Raw genomic sequence first — 9,433 nt, forward strand, 5'->3', positions numbered from 1 at the left:
GCGCAACTAGCAGTAAGTGGGAGGCAGCCCAAACGTGCGCAGCTAAAATCATGACGCGACTCCGCCATACTGCATGGCAGCGCAAGGCAATGCAGCAACAGTTACAGCAGCAGCAGCAGAGAAGGCGGACGGTCTCTGACGAACCGATGAAAAACTCAGATTTTTGAGCCGAGACAAAATATGCCTCTTCGTTCCCACGACAGTCGGTTCTACGTAACCGGAACGACCCGTATTTATATCCGGCCAAGGACTGTCACTTCAGCATCGACGGCGTATAGCCTTCATATGGCTGCAGGAGAGGAACCTGGATGCAGGTACCAGTTGTGTCTTCGGACAAAACGCGGCTGTACCCAGATCTTATACTTTTGTGGTCCCGGGGTAGAATTAGCCGAATTGGCCTTCAAAAAGAAAAACGAACTGCAGCTGTCTGGTTCTTGGCACTTGTGAAGTATGATTTACTTACGACGTCATTTGCAAAAACTATACATCTTTCGATAGGGTGATTAATTTTGCGCCAGATTATAATGTCAGTCGGCGAAGTTGGTTGCATGGAATTGTGTTCCATGTCAAATTGCGTGTTTTACTTCTTCCAATAAAATTTTTTTTTTAAATATTGATTTTATTACTCTTTTTCTAGGTAATCATTTGGGGATGCTATGATATTTTTCACTTCTTAAATTGTCACGTTAGAGCGGCTTTAAAATGCTGTTGGGAACCCCTGATTAGTTGTAAAAATATTGGGAACCCTTGAATACTTGTAAAATTATTTGTTGTACTATATACTTTATGTATTTGATTCCCGCTAATTCTGTGTATGCTTGTTTGTACACAACTAGTATGTCCGCACAATAGGTAACGGTCAATGCAGAGTTCCTATTTCGTTGTTTCTTGTTCGCGTACATATGTACAAACGCGCATATATAGAATTAGCGCTAATTTGTATATGAAATATCGTGTGTCCTTCGCCGATTTTGCCGCTGCGTTAATGACTGGTTCAACTTAAAAAATCAGTCGTTAGCCAGCGGAGGGAGTGGACACACTGCGAAATAAACGCCCGGCAAGTTAAATTCGCAAGCGTACATTTTATTCCTTCAATTTTTCACAAATGCTGTAACACATTTCGCTCCAGTTTAGATCTACCTACGCTGCATACTATGTACGCACAAAAACCGTGAAATCTTCAGCGCCACTAAAGCATTACTGATACCATGCGAGTGCACAGACTCATGCACAGAACAAGCACAACTGTTTGTATTTGTGTGTTTACTGTTATTGCATATGCAGGCGTCGAAGTAACACGCATCCTTATGTAAGCCTTTTCATGTTTTATATGCGTGTGTATGTGTACATATATGCGCACCTACACCTTCCCTGCCGATTTGCTACGCGGAAAATTTAGCTACATACATACATATGTGCATGTCCATATATACTAAGTAAATACTAACCACACGCCAATTCATGAATGAAGTCAAACAAACGCGCATACCGACATACACCTACATACATACGCGTGTGTGCGTGTATAAGGATATAGACGTACAGTACGTACACACGCGTGTGAATGCATCGTATGCGTGTAACTTTGTACTAATATTTACGAACCTGGAAAACGTTCGTTAGCCAATTCTTCTGAATGAAAGGTAGCCATGACACTCACCACTGCGGGCAAACCGGTCTATTCCCACCCGCCCGGCACATGTGTTCTAGAGCCTGTTACGTACACGTCTTCGCCCCCGCTTCTATGATTTTCTAGATTTTATGAATGAAAATTTTACGCTGACCTTGAGTGTTGGCCGTGGCAGTGGAGAAGGTGCCAAGCTGGATGGCCGCTTTGATGCGCTTGCGCGAAATTTACTTTGCAGACTTTTCGATATTCGAAAATATTACTTCGTACAACGAGTGCACACAGCGCATGCTTCGCCTTCCCCTTCTTGAAATTTGTATGAATTACTTGCTTCGGTCGTCAATGAATTTCGCAGTTAGCAGCCTTGAGTTTTTTTGTGTGACTTTTCCCCAACATTCAAGGCCGTCAAGCGTTATATAGGTAGGCAGTCAGCCAGCCAGCTAGTTGAAAAGCGGTGGAGCTAACCGATGAGGTGCAACTTGAGTGCTTGAAGCTGCAGCATGTCTCTGAACACATTCATACATACATATGTCGATATGTATTTGATATCTGATATAAATAAGTGCCTAGTAGCGAATTCAACTTACCTTAAGATCACTTTAAAAACAGTATTTCTCGCAAACTTCCCACTAATTTGACTAATTTATAAAATATACCCTATGATCAGAAAGTACCGGGAATATTTAATTTAAACGAACCGCGCACGTGGGAAGCGGTCCATATTTTTTTCTTATGTTGGTAGGACTATAAGACACACATCTGTCACTTTCTAGCGCCATCGGATCATTAGTGACTGACTGGCTGGCCGGAAAGGTGGGCAAACAATTCTTGGATTTTGCATGATGATAACGGGCCATCGCACCGAGCCCAAATTGTGCTGGATTATTTGACCAAACACCAAGTAAATACCATCGTGCAAGTACCTGATATGGCCCCGTGCGACTTCGTTTTGTTTCCCAAGTTAAAGTTACCACTTCGTGGAAGAAGATTTCGGTCGATAGAGGAGATCAAAGAGAATGAGACGAAGGAGCTGAGGGCCATCCCTTCGTCGGCCTACCAGGGATGCGAGGAGCGGGTGAAACGTTTCGTTACGTCTGTTTTGTTTTATTTAAACATTCCCGGTACTTTCAGATCATAGGGTAAGACTAAAACGAGGCTATGTCGAAAAATAAAAACGGGTTACCTCAAAAATATTAAGTAGTTTTTATATTTGGATGAAATTTTCAAACGACCCTCTGCCTGTTTATTTTAAGTAGGCTTGTGATGGACTACACTCTGCTTTTATTGATTCTTATTTGTATATAAAATTCTTCAGTAAGAGCGTCCGAGTTTCAAGAAGCGAAAAACATTTGTTGTTTATCTACACAACCATCCCTTTCTTAAATGCCTGACCGAAGTCTTTCTAGTATTATTTGTGGCGTGCATCTCGATAATTTTCTACAAAAGGGGGGATCTACAGTTTTTTGCCGCCTGCGAACGGCGAATGGATTTTTTTGAGGAGCTTTTTCATGGCAGAAAACGCTCGGAGGTCTGCCCTTGTCTGCCTAGAAGCGACTGCATTTATCATAGTCCCACAGAAAATAGTCAAGCGGCGTTAAGTCACACGATCTTGAGTTGTTGTTGTTCTAGTTACCACTTCCACCCCCAGTGCGGTGTGGTCATCGATCGTCATCGATTAGCTCATCCAACGTCTAGTGCTCATCTGATCCTCATTTTGGTGGTTAGTGAATGTCGCTGACATGCGAGTTGATGAAACCGTCGTCCAACTTTTCATTTTATATTATTATTATTATTTATTTATTAAATTATAATTAAAATTATAAAGTAATATAATATGTTTACTGCACTAGCTACCAGGGCTATCGGCTATTTCATTTTATAAATTCCATATTTCCCCTGCAGTATGACAAGTGGTGTCATTCTGTTGAAAGCACGTTGACAGTTCTGTTGACAATTTGTACAACTTCGAAAAAATAATGGCCTTTGCTATCGCCGCACCAAAGGCTATTCCAAACAGTGACTTTGAATTTTATTTGTTTGCCAAACCACCCAAACAGAAATGAGCATCTTCACTGAAGATGATTTTCTTTCCGTCACAGCAATAATTTTTTTTGTTTAATAAATTTTAACAATTTTAAGACCTAAACAGACGTGAGCCTCATGAATGAAACCGTCAATTATTTTTGGCACAAAGAGCAATGATTTATTTTTTAATAAATTTTCAAAATTGCAAGGCGTTTTTGAAACTTACAGCATTCCTGCGTGCGTTAGGTGTCAAGACTAATTAAGTTTTCCCACTGAATCTGATAAGTTGGAGTTCGAGAGCATCTGTTGAAGACTCCTTTCTAAATATTTTAGCTATTAAATATGAAAGAGGCGCCACGTGGGTTTTGAATTGGAATTCAAGTATTTATGTACCCAAGACCGCTTCGATAAAGCAACAATTCATTACCTATTAGAAATCCATAAAATTGATGAATTTACTAATCACAAAATACTTCCTGTCAGGCTCCAATATAGTAACTCTCACCGCACCATCTTCCAATTCATTCATTAGCTGGCACGGGATGGACTTGCTAAAATATTCAAATTGCTTCGTGGTGTTTAGCTCATATTTTCGTTTTATATGGATGACTCAGTCTCGTTTAGCTAAAACCTGGTTTGAGAATGCCCATTACTGACAAAGTGGCACAAAATTAATCACAACTGCGGAATACAAAGAGGCAAGCAATGGAGCGCGTCGAACTCATTTTTTTTATTTAGTAAAAGAGTTAACCAAAAACAAAATTGGATGATTAATTTTGCTCCACCTTATATAAATTCTGCTTTCAGGTAATAGTTGGATTTTAACTAAAAAGTATTTTCTCTTAAATCTAATTGAGCCCTTCATGATTTCTGCATGATTTTCAAATCAATTAGAAGTTAAGCATAATGAGTGAGCTGAAATTTACCCACTTAGTTCGCGGCCATGCAATTTCCGGCTGGGTAGTTACATTGCCTGATTCTGTATTCTTGACAAAACTTATAGCTTTTGCTGCGCACATTGAGCGATATGGTTTGCCAGTTCGCATTATTTATTCACTAAAGAACCCAAAAAAGATGTTCATTTCATTAAATTGGAGAGCGCACAGAAATCGATTTTCTTCTACTTCCTATGTGACTCTGTTTTCGTTTCATTGTGTTTCCTATATTGCATACTTCTGGGCGTCGGCTCACCATTGTCGTACAAGCGTGCATATGTACGTACATAAAATTATTGTTGCTGGATTTGTTATTGCTTGTCGATTATGTTATTGCGAAAGTTATTCATTGTTATTGCTTTGCTTCACAAAAAGTTTGCTCTTCTCACTTTTACTTGAGTATATTTCTCTCATGCGAATCCATATGGAAATATGTGTGCTATTCCAATACATGCACGCACTCGTTCGTGTTGCTGCTGTTGTTATGTAATTCAACTGTATTTATTTACATATTTATTAGAAATATAGGACCAATGGATGGGTATTACGTTATATTAGAACTATTCAATTTTCCCATAGAAATTCATAATTGAGGGCAATCGAAAAAACTTTAGTTACATTGTGAAATTAGTTTGTAGATATGCAACCATACTTGAACATATAAATGTAGCGCCCGAAATCATACACCATTTTTGCTTATCTTTATTTTCGAATTAGTTTTACAACAAAGCATTTGTTCCTATGGCAATTATCTCGAATTAATGCATATAAGTGCCTGAATGGTATTAGGTCTTTGCTCACACAGAATAAAATAGTTTATGTATCGGTTTTGAAAACTATGATAGTTGCATTGTGAGAATTTCAAAGAAAGAAAACTATAAAACAACACCAGCCTGGCGGCTGTCAGGCATTACTGGAACCACCCAGGTTTATATCCTACCAAGGATGACCATTCTAGCAGCACACAAGTACGGGAACTGTTTATGAGGCTACAACAACATCATATCACCAACTACAGCAAATTGCTGCTGGAAGCAAATAATGCTTTGCGTTTCCTTTGATCAGTGCGGTGCGATCTGGGTGAGCGGTGCGATATCGGCTAAAATTAGTCGGATTGAGTTAAACTTTGCTACGTCTTAGTACCCAGAATTGTGATTTTTCTCGATGAGAATATACTTCGATCAATAGTGTACCAAGAAAAGGATGTGGGCTCTTAGCTGAGCAGTGCCCCTCGTTTTCCTCACGAATTACAACTTTTTCCAATAAGTGTGATTCGCAATATTGACCACCTCGGGCACTTCAGGGCACTTTGTATCATAGGTAAGTAGGTGAAATGGTTGAAGTACCAGTCTGGCATCTCCAACAGACAAATATCTACAGCCAGCCTGAACTGCTGATATATATATACCTTAATCGTCTAGCTGCCGAACCTGGACATGTACAGAGAAAGTGGACATTTACAGTCTCCTTCTCTGAAAAGTGTGGGGATTAAATGGCAAACCTAGCCTTCCTGTGTGTGCGCCGATCGTCCACTGACCGGCAAACACAGCTACAAGCTTAGAAATTGCATGGGGGGAGTCTATTGAAATGGTAGTTCTGCGTCTATTGCATTGGGGCACAAGGTTTTCGAAATAGCACATGTAGAAATGGAGCTCCATCTGTGCAGCGCTACTCTTAGAAATAAGTTGCGCAACTCTCCTTGAAGAACAGTCAAGGGAATGCCGATGTTTGGATAGGAGACCTCTGGGATCAGTTCACTCGTCTTCTTCGGGGCAAGCTCATCAGAAATTTAATTTCCCTCTAAAGTTCATATGTCCTGGAACTCAGATTAGAGCAACTATCTTTTCATACAAAATGTAAAAAAAAAAAAAACAGCATTTGATAAGCCACAGCTTACAGTTTTCTTCGAACTGACACAGAAAATCCAAACCTCTCGCAAACGACGAGAATCTGACATAAAAAGTGGTATCCTTGTTCCAGAATAAATTTATGAAGAAGCACAAGTTGACTAATATATTTTTTGTAAAAGGTATTTATTTCTGTTAGAAAATATTTATTTTAAATATGAGCTAAATCAAACCGAAAATATGAAATTACTAAACAACTATAGTATTTGTCCTTAATGAACCTAGTATTTTTTCGAGCTCCAGGATAATAAAGATCTGGTGGCCCAACACTATAAGTAACGACGATCTGTAGGAGAGATGCAAAATTTAACTGATAGCGAATTTGATAAATCTGAGAAAGTGGAGGTGGATTCGACACACGCTTCGCAAGAACGCAAATGAAATCTGCCGTTAAGCCATGAATTGGAATTCGCAAGGTGCTCGCAGGGATGCCCGTCCAAAAATATCATAGCGGAGAACGGTTCGGAAAGAAGTCGAAGCATTTGAAAATACTAGGAGCGAGATGAAGTTTGTTGCAAAGGTGGTGTTGCAGATGGAGGTGTTTTATTAAGACCCTTTGCTCCAACTGGAGAAACAGGAACCGCTGATGATGTTTCTGGTTAAATTGCGAAAAAATTTCGGTAAGCTGTGAGTAATACACCTACCGGATGAGCCTGGGGTAAGATATTTATATTTAAATAAATTTAAACAATTTTAAGAGAGTTGCCACCTGTGAAAAAAGTTAAATCAAATTAAATTAATAAGTTCAATAAAATATTACAATACAAGTGTTAAATGAAAAAAAATTTAAGTGAGTTTAGTTTCTAAAATATTTTTATACAGGATTGTCACCTGTTTGAAAAATTAGTTCAAGTAAAAATTGTAAAATAAACGGAATATAATAATATGGGCGTCAAATAAAAACATTTTAATAATGTACAAAGCGCAAAATTAATCACCCAATTTTGTGTCATGGAAATATTTGTTTTGACCTTTACGCTCTTGCTTGTCTGTTTGTTTACTGCAGCTGTCTAGTTCACAAGTATCAAATATGATGGACGTGCGACACCATTTGCAAAAAGTATGGAAAAGTAACTGCATGTTCTTCTGAACTCCGTTTTTGTTTTATTTTATTATTAGTTAGTTTATTTTTTATTCTATATTTTATTTTTATATTCTTATTTTTAAATTTTTTTAATTTTTAATATACCAGGAAAGCGAGTTGTCAAAACCAGCTTAGAAAGAGAAAGCTATCAAGATAGTTAGAAAAGAAGGTTTTTGGTGACTGATTGGGTTAGTATTACTCAATTTTATATAATTTTTTATATATTTTAACATACTTTAATTTAATGTATGTTTGGTCAAGAACAGTCTCCAATGCTGATCTTCTTTCGTCCACTAATAGCTGCTCAATCAATCTTGAAATCAAAAGACGAAAATGGAACTGGATTGGACATACCCTTCGTAGAGAAGACGAAAATGTTGCCAAAATGGCGTTCCAATGGAACCCACAAGGAAGCCGGTGCAGAGGACGCCCGCGTTAAACTTGGACGCTGCTATTCTAAATGAGAGACACCTCCCACGACACCTGGAACGAAATTAGACACATCGCGGCTGACAGAAATCGTTTAAGCGCCTTTGTTTCCGCTTTATGTTACGACTAGGAGCGATAATATGTGCATAGAGATGTTGTTTTATAGTAGTACTTAAAAAAAAAATTATAATGGATTTTATAGAAAAAATATATGGAATGCAGAACAGATTTTCATTTCTTACTTTTACTCAGAATGTACTTTGAGCAGAGAAATACAGAACTATCATCTACAAAGAATAATCTGTGCTTTTAAACTCTTCGGAAAGGAGGAAACGTGCTGTTATCGCGGATTCCGATTAAACCTACCCATAAAAAATAAAGTGCAAGAGAAATATTTAAATAACATTGGATTTAACTTAAAAAATCTTTGTTTTTGTAAACTTGGTACTCCGGATAAATTTTTTATCTATGCCGCAAATAGTTGATGCTGTACTGACATAAAAAATTACTAAAAATAATTTTGTTTTAATATTTTCCTAATTGGTTTTTTTTTAATTTATTTATTGAGGTATAGTAACGATTGCGGTTAGTTTTCTACGTATAAATAGTTGCAGATCTAATCCTAAAATGCGATTATTTCAACTAAAAGGAACAAATGGATTACAATTTTATGTCTTCCGAAGGGCGGATGATTTCTATGGTTTCTATGAGCAACTTTTTAATAGCAGAGCAGCGAGTGATATTCGGAAAGACTTACTATCTCACACTTATGGTAAAATTTGAGACCGTTTTCCAGCGCAAACATGCATACACTGTTGTAATTAATTCATTCATAGTTGATTAATTCATTAAATAAGTCATTATATATAGTTGACTGTTCATTCATAAGAAATATGTTACTTATACGACCTGGCATACTGTTTGTACTACAAAAACGTTTTCCTAGGAGAAGCGTGGGTCTTCTTTATTACAATTGTAGTAAAACATAATAGAAAAAATAAGCTGGGGTGTCTATACAGCTCTTTATTCTCGGGCTAGTGCCGCTAATGTTGAGTTATTAAGATCTGCGGCGAGTTGATGCTCTGGTCTTGATGCGCGCACTATGGGCTACAATAGTAAAATTCTCGATTGAGTTGATCCGATTAACGCAAGGTTAAATTATATTACTAATTAATACGTCAATAACTTGAACTTTATAACAAATTTATATCTCAGGCGAGAGTGACAAATAAATCCGCAGTTTTACGGCAGCCCTGCATTCACTTTGAAAGGAAATAACGAAATTTCGTACAGTTGACTAAGCTAAACCCGTCCTATTTTATATAAAACATCGGTGATTTGAAGAGAAACCAAGCGGTGCGATATCTTTTATAAGCAGTTAGAACACAGAAAGATGAAAAATAAATACGAGTATAAAAAAAAATAA

The sequence above is a fragment of the Anastrepha ludens genome, chromosome 2, assembly GCF_028408465.1.
Source record: "Anastrepha ludens isolate Willacy chromosome 2, idAnaLude1.1, whole genome shotgun sequence".
Classification (NCBI taxonomy): Eukaryota; Metazoa; Arthropoda; class Insecta; order Diptera; family Tephritidae; genus Anastrepha; species Anastrepha ludens.